Source organism: Anomalospiza imberbis, chromosome Z (assembly GCF_031753505.1).
Source record: "Anomalospiza imberbis isolate Cuckoo-Finch-1a 21T00152 chromosome Z, ASM3175350v1, whole genome shotgun sequence".
NCBI classification, from domain to species: domain Eukaryota; kingdom Metazoa; phylum Chordata; class Aves; order Passeriformes; family Viduidae; genus Anomalospiza; species Anomalospiza imberbis.
In genome coordinates, this window is record NC_089721.1 from 7,533,755 (window position 1) to 7,559,732 (window position 25,978).

General features: G+C 41.4%; 1 protein-coding gene and 1 long non-coding RNA gene across 4 annotated transcripts in view; both read right to left on the reverse strand.

The window, feature by feature from the left end:
• Positions 1-25,978, reverse strand: part of FAM219A (family with sequence similarity 219 member A) — a 94,796-nt gene that overhangs the window by 66,129 nt on the left and 2,689 nt on the right. The window lies entirely within an intron of this gene.
• LOC137464482 (uncharacterized) lies at positions 891-24,120 on the reverse strand. Its single transcript, XR_010994251.1, has 2 exons — positions 23,735-24,120; positions 891-3,114 (listed from the first exon to the last, which is right to left on the reverse strand). It is a non-coding gene; the product is annotated as an uncharacterized lncRNA (long non-coding RNA).

Sequence of the window (25,978 nt, forward strand, 5' to 3'; positions counted from 1 at the left end):
TTTCTGTTTGACAATGGACCCAGGCCCATGTTTTTGGGCACAAACTCTTCATCTCATTTGGGAATACCAAGTGTCATCTTTCGTACCATGGCTATGCCTCCTCCAAGAACAGGTTGGTTGGTTGCAAATGGCCCATTCCTCTCTGTTCTGCTGCACCTCTGCCAGCTGCTGACTCACAGTCAGGGAGCATCCCTTCCCTCCTTTTACTGGCTAAGAAGGATCACTGGCTGGCTCAGGTTTGCAGAGACCTCATGAGGTCACCTGGTCCAATTTCCACTGCTCAAAAAAGGCCACCTAGAGCTGGATGCCCAGGACCACGATGAGATGGCTTTTGAATATCCTCAGGCATGGAGACTCCACCTGCGTGGGAAATCTGGACCATGCTCCACCAGAGAAGAGCACATTTCTGTTGCCACCCTACTACCTGTATTCATCTCCCAGGACAAACTGAGGCAGCCAAGCAATGCTCTGCTGCCCTAAAATGTAGAGACCTTCCCTAAAGAAATCACCAGTGAAAATTCCTACAGCATTGTTGAATACAGGAACTCTGGCTTATGCTAGGTCTGAGGCATTCAAGTCCCATAAGTATACATTCTTTCTAGTAAGAAGACACTGAACCAGCTAGGGAAAACAGCCAATTAAACATTTCCCTGCAGGTCATAACCATAGCTAGAAATTCTTAATTAACAAGCTAAAACTCATTTACAAAAGGCTTATTAACATTTTTAGGACTGGTATACTCAGCCTGCCAACCAGAAAATAGCCTGAAACACCATATGGGAGTCACCAGATTTTCCTTTTGTATTTGTCTCAGTTCACAGACAGCAAGTTTCAGAAGGAAGCATCTAACCAGCTGAAAGTTTATTTATCTGAGGAGTTTTTTAAAAAAATAATTAGAAGAGTTTTTAAAGCTATCATTTATAATTTATTTTGGAAACTATGACAAGGTATTTACTGTCCAAGACAGTGATTTGAAGGTTTTGACTTATTTAAGGATCAGTGGCTTTATCTGATCATCAAAATGAAAGAGCATCTGGATTAAAAAATTGGACTTGTCAATCTGTCGATTTGTTTCTTGAGATTAACTCAGGTGCCTTAATGTTGTAAGGCACTGATGAAGTACAATGCAGCTTTTTACCATGGTGTCCTCTGGTTTAAATTGTAGATTTTATGAGCTGTTGCTTATGTAAGCCAACACAAACGGATATAGGAGGCCAGAACTCTGTTCCTAACAGAGAGATGACCACATCTACCAGAAAAGCAAATTTTTCACATGAAAGCAATGAAGCCCTGACCCCTTTGCTTCCACATGTGAGGTACGCAGTGCTGTCCTCCGTCTGCAGACAGACAGGACTTTCATGACATCTTGAGCTCTGCCCACCAGCAAGCACAGTGAGAAGAGATGTTCTGGGTACTTCTGTTAGAGTGAAGAAAAGAACTGTGGGCAGTAAAAATTAGCAACACCAGCTCTGCTTTACTCTGTTGATTTTCGAACAGTGTGAATAGCAACTATCAGCTATTAAAAAAGACAAATCTAAAAAATGGTCGAGGAAAAAGACAATGGAAATTCTCTCTTGTTCACAACCCAGACAATATGGCTTCAAAGACACAATGCTCCTTCTGTCCAGGAATAAAACCAGCTAGAAGATCCAACTCGGATATCTTATTTTCCATAGACACTGACTAAATGGAGCTCCAGAATACTAAAGAGCAAGATCACTTCAGCAGGAATCATGACATATTTTAATTCCAGCATGACCCACAGCAGACAATGAAACTTCTCTCCCCTACTCTTTAGTCTCAGAGCTCCATCTCTGAGATACCAGATGCATAAGTATGTTTCATGAGCTTTATATGAATTTCAAAATTCCTTTGCTGCCCCACCTCTCCAAAACTCTCCCACACAGAAAGTCTGTGTCCGAGTCATCTTGTGACTTTTTTCCCAAAGTCAGATAGGTCTGCAATATTGGAGAAAGGGGAGAAATAGACTTCAGAGAAAATGAACATGCTCTGTTGGCCTCAAGTGCTGTACCTTCTCTCCACTTTCCACCATCCTAAGCCAGCTTAGAAAATGCTGCCTCATTCTGGTTATGAACAGTCAGTAAGAAGGACCCCTGGAGGATGAAGGTGTACAGATTGCAATGACTTACATTTCATAGCTCCATCTGATGAGAATGAGATGAGCTTCCCCTGCACTGCAGTGTTATAGAGGGTAGCTCTGAAAATAAAGATAATGGGATAAAAGCTACATCCACCAAGACCCTTCCTTCCCTGTTTGAATGAATCAAGCAATTAGTGGTTAGCACAACCACCCCCAGAATGCAGGCTGGTGACAGAAATAGGAGAGGTGCCCTGGGCTGTGCTGAGAGAACAGCTTGTCTCCACAGGGATAAGCAGAGCACAGTGAACTGCCTTCCCTGAGGTGACCAAGCCAACAAAGCTCAGTGTGCCAGGGCTCAATCTGTAAGTGTTGTGTGGTGGAATAACACTTTTTAGTCCACAGCATCACCCTCTCTGCTGACTGTCAGCATCTGTCCCACCCCTGATTTGGCTACTGCTTTCAGAGTCTCTCCACAGGCTGGAAATGTTCAGGACTTCCTTGTCATCCACCATACGAGAACATGTTTGCACCAAGTTCCCAGGGCGTGAAACACGCTGAGATCATTACCCAGCCCTGCTGTGAGAGGCAGATGGTTTGCACTGAATCTGGCTGGTAGGCTGCTAGTCACACCCTTCCCTGCCCATGCCAGGTGAGGGGCCTGAGGAAGGACTGCTCACAAAGCCAAACTGCCATGGCACTGCTCTCCCATGGAACGTACACACACAAGTAAGGACAGGTGACAGATCCGTGTGCACGGGCACAGTCACTGACCTTTGTAACAGAACATCAGAGCTGCAAGGGTGAATGAATTTTTATTTTGATTTAGATTTTGAAATTAATTCATACAAGGAAAAGAAGGAACTCTGCTAATAACAATGGAGCACAGCAGGAACTGAGGCGCTGTATTCTGTTATGATGTGGTGGTAGCTGACTCATTTAAAGGGTCTGAAACACTAGTGCAGGTTTCTCCAATACTGTTCTTCTCCAAAACAGATCTTCCATTCCATTTAAGTCTGTGAGAGAGGGAAGAGCCAGCATTATTGCAAATGAGCAATTTAATCTGTTGCTTAGATTTTTTTTAACTCACCTTCCACGTGAAAGAAATCATAACCTATAATTAATAAAAGAAACAAACCAACCCCCAAAAAGACACACTAGAAGAACCTTAACAACCATTATATAGCGGAACATTGGGCTACTGGGGACAATAGGAGATGCATCAGAGAGCCAGGGACAAAGAAACTGAAACACAGGGTAGAAGGGACAATCTTACAGCCTCAAAAACAAGATGAAAGTTAACAACACATGATGCTCTCAGAGGGGCCTTTTCTGAACCATTTCATACCATTCTGACTTGCAAGTTGTTATCGGGTGGTTGTTTGATGACACCAATTCACAGCCCGATTTTTTCTCTTAAGATCAAGCTCTCCTAATTTCCTTCTAAAATGTAACAGGCTGTTGTCTGACTAGGAAAACTAAAGAAACTTGGTTACATAACAATTTGTTTACTTGCTCTTCAATACCCCTCCTAGTACACCACTGTTAGGAAGAAGAAGCATTGCTCAGACCCAGACTGCATGGTACAGTTTGCAAGCAGCTGCCATGCAAACCCTAGCTTGCCTGAATTCTGCTCATCCTTTCCGCAGTTGGACACTCATTTGGGTCTTTTCTACTCTAATGCTGTGTTTTTAGTGAACCCTGAAATATGGCATCCTAATTATCTTTCAAAAACAGCTCTAAAATTGGCTTGCATCAAACAACAAAAACGTATGTCAAAGAGAAATGGACATAATCACTGGCACATAAGCCTCCTGCCCTTCTGCAACCAAACTGTGTCATGGAGGGAGGATCTGCACTCCAATCATTATCTCATGACACCCCTCCACGTTTCCACATACTGCTGAAAATATGCTGTTGTTTTCCTGACACACAGGAAAATGAGATGCTTCAAACTAGTACTTACCCCTCAGCTAAGCGGGGCAAATCAGTGGCATTCTGGCATTCACCTGCATTCCAATCCAGATGAGGGAAGAGTGTAAGAGCATTTACCTCTAGAAATCTGAACAATACTGAACAACTGAAACTTCATGGGCTTTTGTGCACATGCCTAAAAAAATGGAAGATATTAGTGAGAGATTTCCCAGGGCCGCTTTTTCTCTCTCCTTCCCTATCACGCATACATCAAGACACAGCCTCTGTATTAAAGTCCTCTTCTACTCACCCAAAGCTATTAAAATGCATGTTTTTCATTTCTAATTAGACTCATTAGGTACAGATGTGCTTCTTTCAAGCCAAATCATGCATTTACAAGGGTCACCCGACCAGTCCTCCATAGAAATTAAAGCATAGTTCTACATTTGGAAATCAGTTCTAAAAATATTATTGCAGAATCCACAAATCTTAATGGCCTAGATCAAACACACTCCACTTAAGTCCTCTAAGAACATCTTCCTGTTGAGCAGTGTGCACTCTAACCCTGTGGCAGAATCCTTTCCTACACTCAGAACTTTTTAAAGACTCACAGACATTTTGTGGCAAACAGGGAACTGGCAGTGTCAGAGACTGCGTGATTTGACCTGCACCCCCTTCAACTGCAAGTGATGCTAACATGAAGCATGATGATGACCATCCAGGCCTGGACTGAGCTGCTCTTATAAAAGGAGCATCTTCCCACCATGGCAGGTGAGAGCTAACCCAGTCAGAAAACTGCAAGAACACCACTACCATGAGTCAGGACCATTCTCTGCTTGAAGTTCTGGGAAGACAAACTCATTCTTTGTAGTTTGGAATTCCAGCTCTTTATGTCCAGTTCTCCTCCTTATTTGCTCTGTATTACCCACTCAAAGTTTTTAATTCTTACAGAGAAAATCCAGGAAGGCCTCACTTCCTCAGACCAACAAGCCTTTGAATCATGGATGTGTTACTGGTAAAAATTTGCTGACTTCACAAGAGATTCTCCTTGGAAAAACATGCCTGCCCTACACACAATTGTGACCCTTTCCCCCAGTTTCACACAGGGCACTGTACTGTGCCTATGGTGGTGCCTATGGTGGTGCTAAAAGAAGGATTTTCAGGCCTCAGATTCCCCCCAAATTCCAGCCTATCCTACCAGCACTGCAGTAAGCCACGACTGAATAACTTTATGGCTCAAGATTAGGATCAAAACTATTGAACGGAGACACTACAATACAATGTAGGCACTACTACAACAATACAATGATTGTTCGTCCATGGACAGCTAATTCTGGAAGGAAAATTTATTCTCCTTTTTGTAGTGATTCCATGAACAGACATTATTTTATAGTGAGAAAAAACACAGCCATGTTGGAACAGTTGAGTCTTTATCAAAGAGCTTTATGAAACAGCAAGTAGTGCAAACACACATTTATTAATGAGAACAACAGAAACTCAATCAAGAGAACATGCTGAAATAGAACGCTCCATCAGCTTTACAGAACAATAGACTGGAGACTAAGCTGTACTGTACTGATCAGAAGAGTATGAAGGCACAAGGCTTCACCAGGGTAGAATGACCTGTTACACAGAAATGGCAAGGGAAAACACATCTCTGCTCCCTCTAGTATATTTTTGCAGCACTGGTTTTCATTGCTTGGAATTGCAAGGTAAAGATAGAAGGATGCGTTTAAGTGATTTATACCCCTGTTAACATCAGTGACTTAAAAATAAAATCAGCAAGCACGGAACATAAATTTAAGTCATTAACTTCCCATTTATGCATTACTTTTTACTCTGATGACTGGCCTTTCTTCATTTTTCAAGCAAGGTTAACTTTCACTTTGCCACTAAATCTAGACTTACAGTTACTATTTCTGCTACTGGTATCAGTGTGCAAAGAAAAGTAATCATCCATTGTTATACTTTCCAGACTCTGGTGTCACAATAACATGAATCTGATATCCCACTCCTCAGTTCCTACTCTGCTACCGAAACTATGGAACAGAAATTGGAGGTATAGTGCACAAATACAGCTTTTAAAAAGCAATAAAAAACAAGCCTTAAAAATCCTGTACATGTAAGATTATAAATCCATTTTGAAGCAATGTGTTGTAAAATTGATCAGATTTCTGACCACAAATCAACAAGATCTCAGAAACAGGTCTCTGCCTTAGTCCTCTTTCATGGGTTGATCTGAAAAAAAAAAGAAGCTTTCTTTCTTCCCTTATTGTCTCAATTTCCCAATTGTGAAATTATTATAAGTAAACTGAAAATCTTTCTCATGCTCCTGAAGTGAATTACCAAAAAAACTGTGGTTTTGCATGTCAAATCTAGGTACCATGCATTCATCTAGTGACTTGTGCAGTTTGCTAGTTGGACCATGAAGTGTGGATATCCCTGGTTCTCTGAATGTCTTCTTTATACAGTAGAAAGTTTATTTCATTCAGGTTTAAATATTTGTCTCAAATCTTTAAAATATCTGATCACATGTTTAAAAGTGAATTCAATTATGTTAGCCAGCAAATTGCCTGGCAAGTTCCATGTGATTACCTGTTACCTGGCAGACATCACTGGGCAGAGAGTGCAGCAATGAGCAACAGTATCAGAATACAAATTTCAAATTCAAGCATCTCTCTCTCTTCTTAAAAAGCATGTGTAGTAACCACTACATTTCCTAATTCTGTGGTAGTATTCCCAGAAACCTTTCTTTGCACCTTGATATCAATATGCTTCTCTGCTCAACTGTCTTTCACACAAGAACTCCTGAAGTGGCTGGTTTAAAGAAAAAGAAAAGTCGGAAACTGTCAAGAAAACAAGCTAACAACTAATCAGACACTTTTGAAGCCTCTCTCTTTGTTTCCAGGGAGCAGAAGTGTGTGTTGTTCAGACTGGACAGGACACTTCTATATACACCTATCCAGATCCTGCTCTACTCCAGAAGCAGAAGTAATACTGTTTATTCAAGGAAGAGGTAAAAACAATTCACAGTCTTCAGTGTTTGTACAAAAATCAACACTTTCTGTTTTTGAATTCTGTTCTGCTGACAACCAGGTGTTTCGAAATGCACTGCAGAACAGGCAATTCTTAGGAAACCAGGGTCTTTAATGCTTTAAGTGATTAACTGAGTGACTTACCTCCCCATGAATGTGTCAACAAGAGTTTCTCAGAGTGTAATTTAAAATAAGGTGGCCAATAAAGCTGGAAGTTGCTCAAATTTGAAGGCAATTTTTATGGTGCCATTGCTTTTGGTTTCTAATATGTTGATTTCTATACCTGTACTGTGAAGGGGCCAGCCGGGACTGTGTAACCCAACTTATAGGGACAGGAAAATCAGAGTGGTCTAGCAGGATGCAGAGGCCTCTCTCTCTGAAAATTCTGAAAAGGGACGTAAATTTATGTTGAATTGTTTAGAAAACAAAGTTTGTGCTGAGAGGACCACTCAAGGTAGTGTATTTAATATTCCCAAAAATGTTCACTCCATTTCACCAGATTTTTGTGGCAGATTTGTGTCTACCAAGGTTTCTGAAACTCTGACCTTGGAAAAGATTTGACTTTCATGGGCTGTGGCTTTCTGTCAGAAGCCTCATTAGAAGTCAATGGCCTCTGGCATTTCTTTATCAGTGCTACTGCTGCCTAATTACAGCCTAATTGGTGTTTCCCATCCCACTGTACACCCAACAAGCCTGTGGCTCCCTCTTCTGTGTGTGTCTGATGAATGAGTTGTTGATTTGCAGTTCTCCAGGGTCTCTTTCCCTCTGCTCTGCTGCACAAGTAGCCTGTGTCACGTCTCAGGTAGTCCCATGACCTGTGTGCTGGTACCTGCTGTCACCAGGTACACCCTGTCACACAAAAACACCCTCACAAGCCTCTGCTGGGAAACGTAGCTGCTTCACCTCCAGTCTCTTGCAGACACACACAAAGCCTGGTGGCTCTCACACCAAGGACAGAAGCCTGTAATTGCACACAAGCACACCTGGATTTATACCAGTATTTGAAGTAAGATCTGACCCCATGGCAACCTGAAGTAATGTGGGGGAACAGCACCAGAAGGACTGGCAGCAAGAAGGCAGCTTAGGACAGGCATCTTTGCTGATACCTTTGAAAGCAAACTAGCTGATCTGCAGAACCATCAGACAAAATAGTGTCATCTTAATCTCGACCAAACCCACTCCCAAGGCAGGAAAATCTCAACTCTCTGCTGAGCGCAGCTGCATGGATGTCCAGGAATAAAAAGGCTGTGTCATAGAGTCGAGCCTTACACATTGGCCAGGAAATGACACTGCATGTTCAGTCCTTTGGGGCTACTTGTCCTGAGAAACAAAACCCTGCATTGCAGGTCTAAGCCAGCAATAAGGCACAGCCATATTACAATGAATTGGCACCAACTTTTTAGATACCTTTTTTCCATACAACATGCTGACATAGCAATGGTCTAGCAGAGACTTGTATTTTAGCTCACGTTTTTACTACATTTGATATTTCTGTCCTGAAACAAATACTTATTAGAAAAAAGGTCCCAAGCAGTTTCTTCTGTGAACCCAGTCCTCCACAATCATCTGGCAAAATCTTAAATCACTGTTTGTCCTCTTATTGACTTTCTTATTTTATAGACACAGTCAAGGCATATAAGTAATTTAAAACTCTGATCTGATGGCTTTCATGGGGCCATTGCTGAACTCTTCCATTGTTTTCAGTTTTTTTTCAGAGTCCAATACACCATGGCTGCATAGGAGTCACAGAATGCACCAAAACCATCTGAAAAATGTTTACTGAGTAAAATTATTTCAAGGAAAAACAGGACAAATACCAGAGGCCAATCCACACAGCTTGATCATTTTCCCTACAGCTGCAGGATGCAAAAATCCTCCTCCCAAAACACCTTTCAGATAGTTTTTAAGAGGAAACATGGCAGCATAGCTGGCAATCCTGCTAATCTGCAAATTAATCTACAGACTGCCCCCTGTAATCACTGCCCTGAACAAATAAGAAAGATGCACAGCTCCATACAATATGCAGTAGCACTTAGAATTTGCTTGGAAATCTAATTACAGTTTAGTTCAGCAAGTACCTGTAAAGGGAAATCACATTTTCACCCCTATTTTTTAAGCAAAGCCACTTGTAGTCAGGTTTCCACGCTGCAACCCTGTAGTTACTGACAAAACACATCCTTTAGGAATCATAAAACTGCAGCCAAATAAATGGACATCAAATAATCCCACTCCTGGCTCTCTCTCCACAAGTAACCTGTCCGGAAACATCTGGAATTTGTTAGAAAATGAAGATACAAGTCCAAGAGGCAATACAACCTCTTCATGACCAGCAAGCAACTCTTGGATAGCTTAGAGGCAAATCTCTTTCAAGTGGTTAAAACATTTTCAGTGCTCTTAGGGTACTATCTGAGTTAGTGCAGTGCAACTGAAAGACAAGTCCACTTAGCTTTAAATAAGCTACCCGAGGTATATTTTCATCCAAAAAGCACAAAGCTCACTGAAAGCTGAATGACCCAACTTTTGGGGTGGTTACGCAGTCCTCGAAGGCTCCACGCTGGCATGTCTGGACCAAGATGCTCAGCTTACCATTAATTGAGGCATCTCTACACCATGCCGGAGTCTTGTTGTGGTTGCAGGATGATGCACTCTCAGATATGCCTGGAAGTGGAGAAGAGCACCATACCCCCATTCACTTTCTCATGTGGTTGTAAACAGCCACTACCGAAATCAACAGATCACATCATATTGCATACTGGACAGGAGGTTCCTTCCAGGAAAGAGACTTAAGAAATCCACTGAAATAAAATTATATGAGTTCATAATGAATGAAATAGTTCCATCCCAGCTAGCTAAAGGACACGGACAAATCATTCTGTTTTAAGAGAGAAATTTTTATAGAAATAATTTTTATTTCTGGTAAAGGCATATTCATATACTTCTTGCCAATATAAAAGTTAAAGACATTCAGAACTGTAGGTCCTGTATCAAGATAGCTTGTAACAACACCCTGTCCACAGGAACAAGAGGACTGCTGCTCAGGGAGAGCAGAGGATGTAGACCTCACACTTGCAAAAGGCTCTTTCTAGCCCATGTTGGCTGCTCTCCACCATGACTTCAGCAAGACCAACCAGAAGCTAGAAAGATAAAAATCAATGCTGCATGATTACATTAGAGATCATCTCTGGAACACAAGTGTCTACCTCTCAGGAGCTATAAGGTTGCCTACACTGTTTCATTGTCAGGAGAGAAATAATTTTTCTTTGAGTTGTTTTCACTGGAGAACTCCCACTGCTTCTAGAAGAGTCACGAGCTGCTGAGCTCCAGTGGCAAGTTCTTGAACAGTTTATTAATTTAGTCTTCTTTTTTCCTCATCTGCATAGGTTTCTTAGGAGATGGCCAATACCTCCACAGGGAGACCTGCCAGAACCTCAGAGAAACTCCTGAAATGTGAAACCCAAATCCACGTTTCACCCTTAATAACAGAAGATGGGCATTTTGTGATTCCAGTGTGTTTGTCCCTGACCACACCAGGAAGCAAAGGAAAGACAGACTTAAACAGAGAACTTCTTCCACAATGGAAAGATGTTTAAAAAATAATCACTTGAGACCAGACATCAAAATCCCTGATCTTGTTAGCATTGCTTCAGTGTCCTCAAAGGGCTGTCAGAACTCTCTTCATCTATGGGAAGAAACCTTGTTTGTACCAGAAAGACAATGGAAACATTAAATGTAAATCTAATATTCAGTGAGTTTACAACATGTTGGTTGCCCATAGCAATAAAAGGGCAGTATCGCCAGACTCTGCTTAAATGAGACTGCAATTTTAATCAATATTAACTGAGTGCACATCCAACCAGATGTTTATTCTTGACACAGAGCTGACATTTATGTACAACTGTCAGGTTCAAAAGCTATTTTTCTAACATCCAAACCTGAGAATACTTAATTATACAGTGGTACAGCGCCACACAATTATTCTGTTCTTAATCAACACTGCATATAGAAAGTTTAAACCTTACAAAGAACAATCTAGAGGAGCATGAGACTCTTTCCTGGAAGTCTGGGTAAAAAGTCTCTTGTCTTGACCAGAAATTTTTACTGATTTTGCCTCGTCAGGATGTTTCTGTGACTCTTACCCACGTTCCACATATTTTGGGACAGAACTGAACCCCTTCAGCACCAGTTGTCCAGGTTCATTCAGTGTCCCTTTTTCAGTAGCTCTTTAGTAAAGACAGGTTCACAGACAGAACAGACTCAAAACATTTGGAGAATAAGGTTTTTTGCACTGATTTTATAACTCATCCCTTCAGCAGACCATTGTGGATGGAGCTTTGGCACAATTTTTAGCTTAAACAGGAAACCACAGAATATTCTGAGCTGGAAGGAACCAGGGATCATTGAGTCCAGCTCTTACTGCTACGTGTGTACCTGCTATGCCAAAACAGCAGAACAATAGCTTGCAGGAAGGCTTTGCCTTGCATGCCCTAAAGTATTTGAAGTATTCCAGCGTACCCAAACTTGTCAGAGGCCTGCAGGTAGCAAAGGAACCACCACACAGCCTCCCACCATCCACTGGATAATTAACCAGATGGCAAGCCTGCAACAAAGCCACCATGAGGCAGTCCATGTTCCTGTTCACTGAACCTTGTAATGCAGCTTAGTTTCTCCAATCTAAATACCAAGCCCTGAAAGCTGCTGTATCTCTAGCCCATTTTCTAGATAACATTAGGTATCCAGAAGGGAGCTGTTTGAATTAAAAATAGGATGTGTCACATTAAGCCATTGGCACATTCTATAAAAGCCAGGGAAAGTATTTTTAAGAAAGCACTCTAAACAATATTGGTTGTTTTTCTTGCTACTTCTGTAATCCAAGGGGGATTCAGCACAGTAAAGGCTGCCCTGTGGCAGAGTTCTAGTGAGAAAAGTCCAAGTTCAGCACCATAAACATTGCTAAATCTATAGAAATCATTGTCCAGGTTATGAGATGGTGATAAGGACTTCCAAGAGCAACTCCTCTGGCAAATAGAAGGACTCCTTGCCAGTTGCTTCACCAGCAACTCTTAACCCAGCTTTAAACCATAGGTTTGTTATCAAAAGCTTTAGCTCAAGAGTCCCACAATGTGCAGTATTAATTCAGCTGACGCTGAGGCTGGTTGGTGCCCTGTCCTGTAATGTTTCCTGGCATGTATGATCACAAAGTCACCTCTGACTGTAACATTCAAGACTGTGACCATACAACTTGCTGTGGAACAAGTGACAGAAGCACACAGCAACGCTGCATCAGGAGCAAGGCAGCTAAGTTTACATATTAGTGTAAACTTAGCTAAAACACATGCTGAAGATGTTACAAACCAGCCACTGTAGCATACATGTACAAACTGGTTTTCCTTAAATTGAAATGTCTGTGCACTATTACTGCCAGCCAATGCACTGTGAAACTCTTTCTGTTTCACCAGAGCAATGTCATACTTTTAGATACTTTCACTGACACTTCGAGCTCTAATATTTCACCCTCTACAAGTACTTCTGGAAGGGAAACATCTAGTAGCCAACAAAAGCTTGTTGCAGTACCAAAGCCAGCATCTAAGGAAAAACCAGAGCGATGACCAGCATCCCACGTAGGACTAGGTACATCCTTCTTATTAGAAAAAGTTATTGCAATAACTCAAAGCAACATAAAGGAGTAATTTTCTCTGCACTGGCAGCTGTAAGAATCTCAATCATTCCATTGTACCAACCTAATAATAATAGTAATAAGGCAGATTTCAAGGAAATATGTTGCTCTTCTCATAAACCTACCAACTGAGGTTCGGAACAAAACAAAAAGGTAAAGGTTTCTCGTTTATTTTTTATTTCTTGACTTCAGAGGCATGAGGGAAAGAAAACCAGAGAGAAAAGTTGAAAGAAAAACATCTATTCAACATCAAATCTTCCTAGCTAGTGGTAGAATTCTATCAATACCATAGAGGAGAGACCCCTATAAGAAAATAGTGGTAAAGGCAGGAGTTACTCAGAGTAACATAAAACAATAACAAGGCTAGAAGAGCTGGTTACTCACGTTTTTTAGCCCTTCACAGAGCACAACTTGAAGGGCCCTATCCTGCAAGACAGGACAGAGACCAATCTCAATAACAAGTAAAATGCCTTCCACCTCCTTACTCAAAGGTATGTAGCCCTTTGAAATGGCTTGGGGTTTTGGTTGTTTGGTTTGGGTTTTTCAAGGTATATAAAGAGACTGATACAGATCTTCTGTGTACTGGGGGATGTGCAGGTTTATCAGCAGCTCACTACCTTTGTGAGACTGAAATCAGTTCACAATTCAGTGCCAGACCTGCACCCATGGCAGAGTAAAGCAATACCAAAACTTCCACTGACCGGGAGGTACCAACTCATTAAGAACCCTTAAGATGTTTTTCTCTCTCTCTTCCCCTCCATCACTGATGCTGAGATTTCAGGCACCAATCCTGAAGATAGCGCTATTCTCAATTCAGAGCTTTTTGATGTGCGTTCATCGCTTAGCACACCCCTCTACCCTAAATAAAGTTTTTGCTCTTTTTTGATACAAATCCAGTTGAGTTTCAGAGCAGGAACTCTAATAAGGAAACAATAATTAGGCTGAAATAGCTAGACATAGCTGGTGGTTTTCCAGGTGATCTGCCAAACCAAAGGAGGGCCAGGTTTACAGAGCCACTTATTTCACTCCAGCAAGCAGTAAAAGAATTTTTAAATAAGTCTCAGTGTTTTTTAAGTCCTTTCCCCACCCTAATTTAGAGGATTTACTAAGATACGTGTAAATATTAACAAGTAGAAACTGGACATACTCAGGAACTGCTAAATCATAGAGTCATCATAGATTCATAGAATGGCCTGGGTTAGAAGGGACCTTAAAGATCATCTTGTTCCAACCCCCCTGCCCTGGGCAGGGAAACCTTCCACTAGACCAGGCTGCCCAGAGCCCCATCCAACCTGGCCTTGAACACTTTAAGGGATGGGACATCCACAATTTCTCCAGACAACCTGTTCTAGTATCTCCCCACCATCATAGTAAAGAATTTCTTCCTAATATCTAATCTAAACCTACTCTCTTTCAAATTGAAGCCATTCATCCTTGTCCTGTCACCACATGCCCTTGTAAGAAGCTCCTCCCCATCTTCCTTGAAGGCTCCCTTTAGGTACTGGAAGGCTGCAATTAGGTTATCTCAAAGCCTTCTCTTCTCCAGGCTGAACAATCCCGGTTCTTTTAGCCTGTTCTTGTATTAGAGATGCACAACTCCTCCTTTTCAACTTTTATACTTCCAGGGTTGTTTATTTTTAAAAATAAAGTTTCTGCAAGAGAAAAACAAGTAGTTTTAAAATAACTTCAGAAGACATCCATCTGGTCCTTCCAGCCTGTAACAAGTGACTACACTTAAAGAAGTGTCTAAGAACTGTTGACACCATTTAGGAGAGGTCCTACCTATACATAGTTTCTACCACAACAAGGCCATGTCTGTTAGGGGCCTCTTTCCCTCTGAAGGAGATTGCACATTCCACCAGAATGCAAGTGACAACAGCAGAGTCCCATCCTTCAGATAGGAACCTTCCAAAACTAACCAAGCAGCTCTGGTTTAGTGCTGTGTGTGCTCACCATCAAGCACTGCCTGCACCATCTGATGCACAGTGAGACTCTAGTTCAGGCAGTGTTTGCTTACAATAGACTTTGGCTGCGTGCAAACACTCGCGGCATTAACTCGAGGTCATGCTGACAAACACAGCAAAACTTGGAAACTCAGGGAAGGATGACAATAGATTTTGAAAAATCTGACCCAGCAATAGAAAATGGCAATTGACAGAACTAATGGAGGATGGACTGAGTAAAGGATGGTATTTCCACATGTGTAAAAATATTTTGAAGTTGATTCTGGTGATAGTGACAGATCCATAAGGACATTCACTATGCACTGCAACACAGGATGGGCAGCACTACTATGTGGCAGGGAAGCAGCGCTGTCTTTGAAGAACAGGCATAGCTCCCTCTAAAAACTGATTAGACACATCATGTTTGTTAACCCCCCCAAAAAAAAGGCTGAATGAAGACTGCGAAATTACCAAGGTAGTCCTTTGGAAGTGAACACCATTAAATTTCATATGATTTACCAGTGAAGCTGAATGTTATGTTTTTATTATCACTGGCAATCAGCAGAATTAAATCCCATCCCCTAGTAATGCCCCAGGAAGAGTGCTTCTATTTTTGCATAATAAAAAGAATGTACTGACTTCAGCCCTGAAAAATTAAAGGATTTGTCATGTTTATCAATTAAGACCACAGCCTAAAGTACAGCTTCAGACTACTAAGGGAAAGTTCTTCAGTCCTGCTAAACCAAAAGAACAAGTCTGCAATATCAAGGGGATAAAAGCTCAGCAAGGGTCTAATACACTTCAGAATGTCAAGCTTGGAGTGGTATTTAGCAGACCTGCTTCATCCAGGCCTCCTGTCTCTCTGTGTGTCAGCATGAACACGTTATCACCGTTGCAAGTGACTGCTGGCAATTCCCTGTGATGTTAATGAGTTCTGAATTTATGTAAAGTCTCCCAGTTGGTGCTTCCGCAAAATCTACCAACAGAGAGATACCAAGGCAGGATACCTGTGGTAAAAGCATCTAGCTTTCTCCCAGTCATTAATTAATATAGCAAGCCAGACTCCAGTGGCCACTTGAAAATCTTTCAAAACGCATAATCGACTGGCCTAGAAAAAAAGAGTTGACAAAAATGCATCACAACCCTATTTTGAGGTCCTACATATCTATTGAAAAAACTTTATGACATATTCCTATAATCTGATGAATCTTTCACAAAAGGCAAATCAGAAACCAGAAATAAAATGCTTGCTCCTCAACGCAATTAGGATTTGCAAAAAGCTGTCAGGACCTTGTGCAATCAAGTAAATCTGCAACGACAGAATAACGTCACAGCTTTTTTATAGAATTATCCATGGTCATTCAGAATCACAGCCACTGTCAAATATCCATGGCTTAATAAGAAGGAGGAAATTAGGTAATTAAGTGAGCCAGCATCAAACACACACCTCTTACGCCACTAAAAGAACCTTCTGCTTCTCCAGCCAGGTCCTCGGACATTAGCCACCATGCTTCCCAAAAACCAGCACTACTATGCAGATTGTACAAAATATTGATTCAAGAGTTAATCATTTGGATAAGCAAGGGGAAACTTTGGGACTTTTGGAGTCGGTACCATGAAATACTGGTTTTTCAGATCATAGTTGAAGAGAGAGATGGCAAATACATTCTCCATCTCATATGCAGACCCAATAACTGGGGTCCCACTCACTGAAAAGAGTCGAAATGTGCACTTAATCCACCCATTTGTTAAATGGAGCACAACTTATGAAACTAAGCAGAAAGCACCGCTCCTAAGTCAGTACGGGAGCACCTCTAATCTTTTATGTGCCAGCAGTTAACCTCGTGGAAAAAAACTTTTCTTACTGGGTTGGATTCTATGTGAAGAAATTTTTTCCCCAAAATTCAGGGACTAATCTTTGAGAATTAAGTGTTGCAAATATAGAACCTTAGAGTTAATAAAAGCTCGTATCTGACATTTCCCACTGCAGCACAGGGGAACTTCTTTTTTGTAGAAAGCATGAATTATAAATTCTATGTAGCAACATAATCCAAATAAAATATTCTCCCATAAGCAGATAATCGCTTTATAATAATTCTTACATGCACAGCATGGATCATCTCAGCTATTTTCACGATCACTTTGCCCTAATTTTTGCAAGAAGTGCAAGAAAATATTTTCACAGAACTGCTTTTGCGATATGCTTTCTAAGGTACATCCACCAAAGGGTTTGGTTCTGCTGGAAGTGATGAAAACAAGGAGCAGTAGGACATTTTATTTCATCAGAGCAGCAGAGGAATGGCTAATGTTTTGCAGAATTTTAGACTATATCTTCAAGTTTTGTATTAGCAAAACTTGAATTAGCATCCTGAATGCTGTAAGTGGCAACTCCTGCTGCTTAAATCTCAGTACAGATGAGTCACAACGTATTTTCAAGAAGAGCTGGACTTGCTCTAACTCCTTTAACAATACCCATTTCCCCCTAACTGCAGTGATCAAAACTGGAAGCTGATCTGACTTTTGACACACACATTAACAGAAATGGAATCAGAAGCCAGCAGTTTCTCCTTGGCTTATCAACTGCCAAGAACCCAATGTGAAGTGCAGCTTTTACATGCTCCAGTGGGCTAGGTGACCTCCATCCTCAGAGCCTGTGAACATGCTGCTCCTGTTACTATTCTCAGAACTGCAATTCCCTTTTTCACCCCCTTAAATAAAGGGAAATTAAGATTAGAGATCTAGACAGATGCACAGGCCCAAAAGAGATTGGTAGGGGCAGAGTGGAATGGATAAGTCTTTCCCTAGACTACAACACAATTTTCCTGCAAGATCCTTTGAAGTTTTAGAATTCTAGGCTTAGAAAAGAAAGCCTTTTCTTCTGTTTTCATATCACAAGGATCCTATGAAAGCCCTATTACACACTTCCATTCCCATCCTATCCACATATCCCCCAGTTTTTCTCAAGGGATATCATGCTTGGCTTTCTCTTGTTCCACATATATTCCAGAGACAGATGCCATGAGAAACGAGGTCCAGGTATGGTGCATTGCCTTGTGCTTTCAAAATAATTCCACATTCACTACCACTAGGGCTCAATGCCACAACTAGAAAGGCACCAGATAATTTTGATGATGCAGGCTGTACTTATGCTAGTCTATTTTGCCTCTGGAACAAAGATGTCCCACAGAAGCATCAGTGGAAGTGCTGCTGCAGAGGGGAGGCTGTGCAGTAAGAGCTGGTCCCTGTACTGACATGGGAGCACTGCACATTTTTCTGCACACTTCAGGCCCTTGCTCCAAACAAGAGAAGTCTGGAAGGCTGAACCTCACTACTTCTGCTCCATCACCATGATTGCCCCTTTCCACTGACAAAGCAGTGGCTGTACAATCTGTATGTGGTGCTCAGCTGGAAAGTCTGCTCTGGCCATCACAGACAGTGTATTTTTCATTTGCATCACATGCATGTTGTTGGGAAAAAAGTCATGCTTTCATACACAGAAGTATATTGGTTTAGACTTGTTAGTCACAAGATTCTACCAGACAAAAGCTTTGCAATGCCATCTCTTGTTAGGAACATTTCTAATCATTTTTTCATTTCAATTAACAGCAGTGCACACCTCCTTGCCTCCCTCTTCCATTTCTCAGGCCAGTCTGCTCAAACAGCTCCTTCGATGTTCAGGTTCTGCAAACTTCAGAAATTTAAAAATTTGTCTTTTATTACACATCAAGCTACTTGCAACAACTGACAATGAAACAAGTTTGATATTATAAATTCGGCCCTATAATCAAGTCACTTTCAATGATGATAAGACCATGAGAATTAAAATTATAGTACTTTCCTCTACTATGTTAAACACTACAGGTAAAAGCCTTTTAAATCAGAGATTTCTAACCAAGCCTCCCCAGGTGCTTTCCTGTATTGGAATATTGTGCATATTCCTCACTAGGTGCATGGCTTTACACTTGTCTTTGTTGAACTTCATTATTTTGTTTGAATCCCCTTACCTTCTCTTCTCTAACTGATATTAGACCTTCTGCTTCAACAAACTCCAAGAAATTGCTTTCCTAGAACTAGCTGGCTCAAAACATGGGAAGTCCCATCTGCTTCCCTTGCCCTATCATTAGTCTGCTGTAAGGCTGGTACATCAGTCAAAGAGTGAAACGGGAACAGTTCACTGTCTGGGGACATAACTTAAGCAATACTACCAAAAAGAGCTTAGGCAAGTGTAAAAGAATCTCTTCTGAATTTACAAATGTGGGTCTAACCAATAGGTCCTTTTCAATACTGCAATACACTGCCAATGCGCTCTTCTGCAGGGACTGCAGTACTTCCTCACTTTAAGGGAAAAAGCAACAGTTTCTTAAGTCTGAGAACACCATCAAAGAGGTGAGCACAGAAACTCAAAAAATGTCAAATTACCATAGTTAACTATGCAAAGAAAGTTACTTGATGAACTGATGAAGACACAGAAATAACCACAATTAAGGCAGCTAAAAATGCTTGGTCCACCAGGTAAAACAGATCTACTGGCCAGCTGTAAGACATCTGTTTGAAAGAAAGGATCATGAGAGGCCACAACCAAAGCAGGCTATCTCATCTCAGCTAAAAAGCTCTTCCAATGCCTGTGGCAAACTTGCTGAAAAAACCAGAAACCACCATGCCCCAAATTCAGTGGGGAATAGGGAAGGAAACAATCATTAGATCAGCATAAGCAACTCTGACATTGATGCAAGAACCAAGACTGGTTTTCACCTGGGGCCACACACAAACAAAAACATGAAACAAGAAATAACCTAGGTAAACATTTTGCTTGGATATGGGTGTACTAAATCACTAACTGACATTCCCATTCAATCAGTAAAATACGCAAGAGAGAAATGATCATTAGAATATTGCTGCTCTGCCTGGCTTAGGAAAAGGATTTATTAGACTGAAGGCTGCAGAACCCATAAGATAGGTACTCATATAAATGGCAGCTGGCTCAGAAAGGAAACTGAAAAGAAACTAAGAAAAAGCAGTGTCAGACAAGCATGAGTCAAGACACAATACCATGTCCAAAGAGGAACAATCCATGCCTGATGGTCCTGGATGCTGAACAAAGCAGCAGCTCCTCAGAAAAGCTCTAACACAGACTGTTCTGGAAGAATGCTGAGGAAAGAGCTGAGGTATGTTTGTTCTACCTGCTTCAGCACTGTACACAGAGTCTAAACAATGTGCTCTGGTAGGCAGATGGTGCTGGGTTACAGGAGTCACTTGCTGGCCAGTTATTTGATAGCCAACAACTTTGTTCTATGCAGTAGAAATTAGGAGGCTCAGGAAGAATTTAAATATGTTCTAGCAATGTAACTTGCTCACAGCAGAGGCTGCATCTCCAGTAGAGAGCTTGCCACTACAGCTGGAATGCCCTTTTAAGATTAAACAAACAGTACGCGCCCTTTTCCCTTCTGTATAGGAAATAAGGTCTCACCCATCTTTAGAAAGCCAGGGCTCTTCTCAACAAAAGCAATGTGAGCTACCTTCAGCTTTACTAAAAATACACTTTCCTCAGTCCACAACTAAGATGACTGTGACTCACCTAATAAAAGCAGTTGGGATGCAGCCTGAATATTATGCATGTATTTAGGAGAGGAATTCTTCGTAAAAAAGTTTCCTGATATGATAAAATCTTGCTATCCTGTGAATTGGATGGATGTGTCTAAAAGTTGAGCAGATTTGCTAGCAATTATTCTTCAAAATTAAGCAAATTTCCACCTGCAATTTCACTCTCTCCGACTCAGTAATCCTCAAAGACAAAGCAATGGAGCAAATGCTTGCTTCCGACTGCTTACCACAAAATGGACACCAATCCATTGCACAAGATGACACTCTAAAATTCAAATAATGGTTCAGACTATAAAGGCTTTGAGCTGAAACTATGGATTTACTAGTGCCAAGTGGCTGTATCACTACAATGTCAATTTTATAGTGTCATATACAGAACAATGTTGGGGGAATCTTATACTCAAAATGGCACAAGACCTCACTGAAGATACATGGCATATGTGAGTGTGAGGGGAAAGTGCAGACATTTTTACAGACTGCCTATGGAAAGTGACAAATAATTGACCTACACAGAAGCTGAAAGGCAACTACTCCAGCCAAGATCTTAAAATGTCTAGAAAAAACGGGCACACCATCGTCACTGACTGACCAGAAATCCTGCCGACAGCCAGCTTTTAATCCTCTAGCCCACAGATCAAACTGGTGATGCAGTCTCCTCCTCTATACTTATCAAGTTCAGGCTTCAATTTCACCAAAAGTAAAATGTACCTCCAGACAGGTCACAGCCCTGTTGGTAAGCTCAGGGCTTTCCTGGACTGAAGGCTTGCAGAAATTAAGGCATGCCTTGTTCTCCTCTCTCACCCTGGAATTTTCCTCATCTTGTCTCTTTACAGACCTGCCACTACCTACTGGCAGAGAGAAGATACAGCTACATCAGTAGCAGAAATTGCTGTCTGAGTAGGTATTAACATCACACTACAGATAACAAGCTTTTGGGAATGATGGTAGAATCCCAAGAGTGGACTGTGCAGATTTAATTGTTCATAGAGTTCACTGCCCACTTTTAAATACCTTTCTTCACTCAGAAGGAGATTTCCAAATATGACTGACAGAACAACTGTAGTCAGAACTTGTACAAAGAAGCAGAGAAGAAGGAGCAGTGTTCCTGCAGAGACAGTGCCAGCCAGAACATGCTCCCATATCCTGACAGGTCATCCTCCAGATACAACAGCACATCCCTCACCAGCTTCCTTTGGGAGCATGTGCTGGATCACTGCTGGAGTTTCAGCCTTGCTTGGGGAGTAAGAAAAATGTTCCTGTACCTCTGCACCTCAGGCCTGACATGGGACAGGGAAGTCACAGGACAGAATCCCAATTAACTGAAGTATTCAGGGAGGCAATCTTTAGGCCACTGCTACAGATGACATGACAGCACATAAAAAAAAAAAGTTGTATAACTAAAAGCAGCACTAGCTGAAATAAATTTTTTCAGGACCTATAGTCCTGCAACATTACAAATCTCATGTACTGTAAGCATTTACAAAACATGTAGCTGTGTAACCCCTGGGCTACATTACAATGAATATATATAAGGATGAAATTTTCATTTTAGAAGCTTTTTCCTTCTACAAAAAATGAGGGTTTTTTGTACCTGCACTAAAGACCTAATGTTACATTAACATAAGGTCTTTATAAGCCCTACAGGTATAGCATTTCTTTTTGCTTTAGTTACTTTTGGTTCTCTGTTCTTCAGTTTTTCCTCATTTTATGGAGAGATCTTAGCATGCAGCACCTTTCTCAAGGTGAGATAGGCAGTATTTTGGAGAAACAAATGCAGATTTTATAAGCATGCTGAGCACTGATATTCTCTGCTGACTACAATTACAGTTAAAAAAAAAGTATCTGGTAGATAATATAATTTATTTTTATTCTCTTCTGATGCTAAAAAACAAAACTGTATAGAAATGCGTCTTCTGTACCTTCAAAATTTCTGAAAATGTTACACTTTCAGGACTGGTGCAGATTTGGCATCTCAGCTGAAGAGCCAGCAGTATCACTGTAGGATTTGGCTGAACAAAAACCTTAGTTTGGCTGTCATCATTATAACTAGAGCTACCAGCCTGAGGCCCCTGCTGGCAAGAAACCAGGCTAGGCACAATGATTCAGATTGAGATATAGGAACCACCAGCCCAACTTCTCTTGAAAGAGCTCCCATTTTTCATGTGGGCTGAAAACCGGGAAACTGAGATACTGCGTTCCTACTGTTTTCAGAAGGTGAGCCAAAGTCTTAGAAGTTTGTGTCAAAGCTCCACTGAAGCTGCTGCACTTTGACAGATGCGTTCTTGGGAAAAGTGGTACTGATGCCATATAAGCAAAAGCACATTTAGTCTACTTTCATTTTTGTGCTAAGAACAGAAACTGCCTGTGTTGGTCTATGGGAGCAACATGTGATCCAACACTGTCACCTGTCAGTCTGCCATCACATGCCAGCCAGGGCTTGGTGGATGCTAGAGACACAGGCTTGGGAGGCATCCATGTTCCAACCGACTCAAGGTACAACCCACTGCACTGTGCTCAGTATGTTTCATTTTAACAAAAATTCTAAGGGCTTGGCAAGAGTTTAGGTAACAGTCCCAAAACACAGATTTAAAAATCACAAGGAAAGTGTGCAGTGAGACTCCAGTGCTGAAGAAAAGATGGCTCTACACACAACTACACAGTCAGCCATTCTTACTTCAAAGGAAATTTTACTTCTTGTCTGCAGAATCCTCATTGTGCAAGTTTCCCTTCATCTCTCTCTCCCTTTAATATCTACCACTGTAATAAGAATTTTATGTTAGGAAACCTTCCCAGCAAAAAACTTGTGAGAAAACAAATCATCGTAACAAATGCATCACCACCAACAGACCACGAAAAATTGACTAGTTGGAAGTTAAGACATCAAATACCAACTCCATCAGCCAAGAGAGCTATCTACCAAATGTAAGTGCCCCAGAAATAATGAATTTCAGGCCTCATCGTATCCCTGCAGACCCTGAATTGATTTAATCTGGAAATAACCCACTACCCAGCAGCTAAGGCAGAAAGACCTTTCTGTGAGTGCAGAAGGATCACAACAGGTCGAGTTGGAAATGAACAGAATCTAAGCAGAACAGAGTTTCTGCAGTTGAGCTTGCATGATGTTGATAAGGATGACATGACACTAAATACTAGGAGTAAACAAAAAACCCTGTAGATTAGTTTATGATCACTTGAAAAGGCAGACATTTTTAGGATAGAAGCCAAATGTGACCAATATACAAGAATAGAAATGTGAATAAAAACAAATAGTTCCATTTTCATGGACTAGCATGACATGAATGTGACCAAGTGCCAGTTACCAGCCTATTTTCTCTTCCAGGATGAAAATGTACAGAATTGTACCACAACATCAAAATATGCAGTGTCATGTGTCTCTTCAAGATTTGAAACACTGGGCCTCATCCCGTCTGACAACTTGATGACGTTTAACCAGGTTAAACCAAATTACCAGGTACTGTATGCCATTTTGTCAATCTGCACATAGCAACTCTGTCTCATTAAGTCTTGTGCTGAACCTCTCCTTTGGGTGTGCATCAGTTACCCAGTAGTTCTCAAAACTTATTTGTAGAAGTCACACAGAGTCAAGCCAGTTTGCTTGACTTCACAAAACAAGTTGGAAAGAGGAAGAAAATGACTACCCATTTCATTAATTTCACATCACTGCATCCAATGTGAAGCATTGGAGGGCACACATGACAGACCTGGCCAACATGCAACCTGCAGGCCAAACGCCTCTCAGCTCTGTAACAAAATCCCTATCTGACTTGTTATTAGAGAAATATTAGAGAAACTTGCAGCAACCAGAGATCCTGGTAGGCTTTGTCCAGCCTGTACTAGTTGAGCGCTGCCCTTAGCCTTGCAACGGGAAGCCAACACAGACCTTGGTGGGACAAGGCTATCAAAGAGACAATGGTCCCCAACCAGACACATTTGAGCTTTAAAGAACTTAGTTTTTCAAAAAGCCATGTCAGGTTCTCTGTCCCTGCTCTGTAAATAAAGCACTGGTTATTGTCAGGATGTACTGTCAGTGGACACCAGACATCAGTGCACTATCACCCCTGACAGACCAATTTATTAGATCAATAAATAGTGCAAGTGTCAGTGGCAGGTCTGGAGGGCGGAAGGGTTCAGAAAGGTTTCAGACTGCATTCCAAGAAAGGTATAGCAGCTACATGCCAAAAAGAAGCCAATCTTTTAATTTTGAAGATGGGCAGACCAGGAGGCCTGTCAGATGGTTTCCAGGCAGCAGTTGTCCTGCAGTTCTGTATAAAGACATCAAAAGCTAAGATGACACTTTATCCATGCAGATGAACAGACATTCAAAAATCATGCATGCTGGTCAACAACACAATGTTCAGGATTTTGAGCAAACCCTAGCTTCATAAACCTCGTTTCAGGACCTGTCACACACTGGCCAGCACTAAGAGGGAACAGTGCTTTCCTGGGACACCCTGTTCCCACTGGAAAAGGATAAAAAAATATTTAATCTAGTGTATACTCTATAAATCAAGCAAGGGACCTTCCTTGTTTGCTTTTAGCAGGGAATAATGTTTAGAAACAATTATTTTGATATATAGCTTCAGTGGCAAGTCACAGTGATTTTTAGGTAGCATGTGAAAAACAAACATTTACTTCAACTTTCTGGATGTGGAAAAGAGTGACAGATGTATATCTCCCTGAGACCACTGGAACGGAAAGCTTTTAAATTGGGAAGAAGACAGTAAGTCCTGAGATTATAAGGTTATTCTGTACTTTTGTGCTTATTTTGACAGGGAAAAAGTTCATTTTCTTCACAGTAGCTACGATGGGGCTGTGTATTGGGTTTGTGCTGAAAACAGTATTGATAACACAGGGATGTTTTGGTTATTGCTGGGCAGAACTTGCAGAATCAAGACCTTTTCTGTTTCTCACCCCACTCGCCAGGAGCTCGGGGGTGCACAAGAGGTTGGACAGACACACAGATTGGACAGCTGACCCTAGCTGACCACAGAGATACTCCATACCATATACTCAGCATATAAAGCTAGGAAGAAGAAGGACAAGGAGGGATGTTGGGAATGATGGTATTTGTCTTCTCAAGTATTCATCAGGTGTAATGGAGCCCTCCCTTTTTCTCTGGGCATGGCTGAACACCTGCCTGCCCAAAGGAAATGGTGGATTAATTCCTTGTTTTGCTTTGCTTGAGTGCATGGTTTTAGCTTTACTTATTAAACTGTCTTATCTCAACCCACAAGTTTTCTCACTTGTCTGATTCTCTCCCCCATCCTGATGTGGGAGGGAAGTGAGCAAGTGGTTGTGAGTGATTTATTTGTTAACTGGGCTTAAACCGCAACCTTAAAAGTACAGAATGGGAGGGAGAGTGACAGACACATGGTAATTGTAATGGCAAAAAGCAGTAGTATTGGCCAGATCTGCAGCACCCAAACAAATTAATATGATAAATCCCAGACTTGCAAGGATTCTTGCAAGTCCCAATCTGCAAAGTACAGACCAGGAACTACAAAGCAGAGGAAAATACCAGAAATGCTGTACCACACTTGCTACATCCCACTTCTGAGACCATTGTCAGCATTTCCATGCCTGTGGAAAAATCTTATACACCCAGTCACAACAATTCTGCATGTAGACCCCTGAACACTCAAGATCCCCAAAACCCCAAGGTTTCACCATGAGCTCCAGTAGTTAGAAAAGA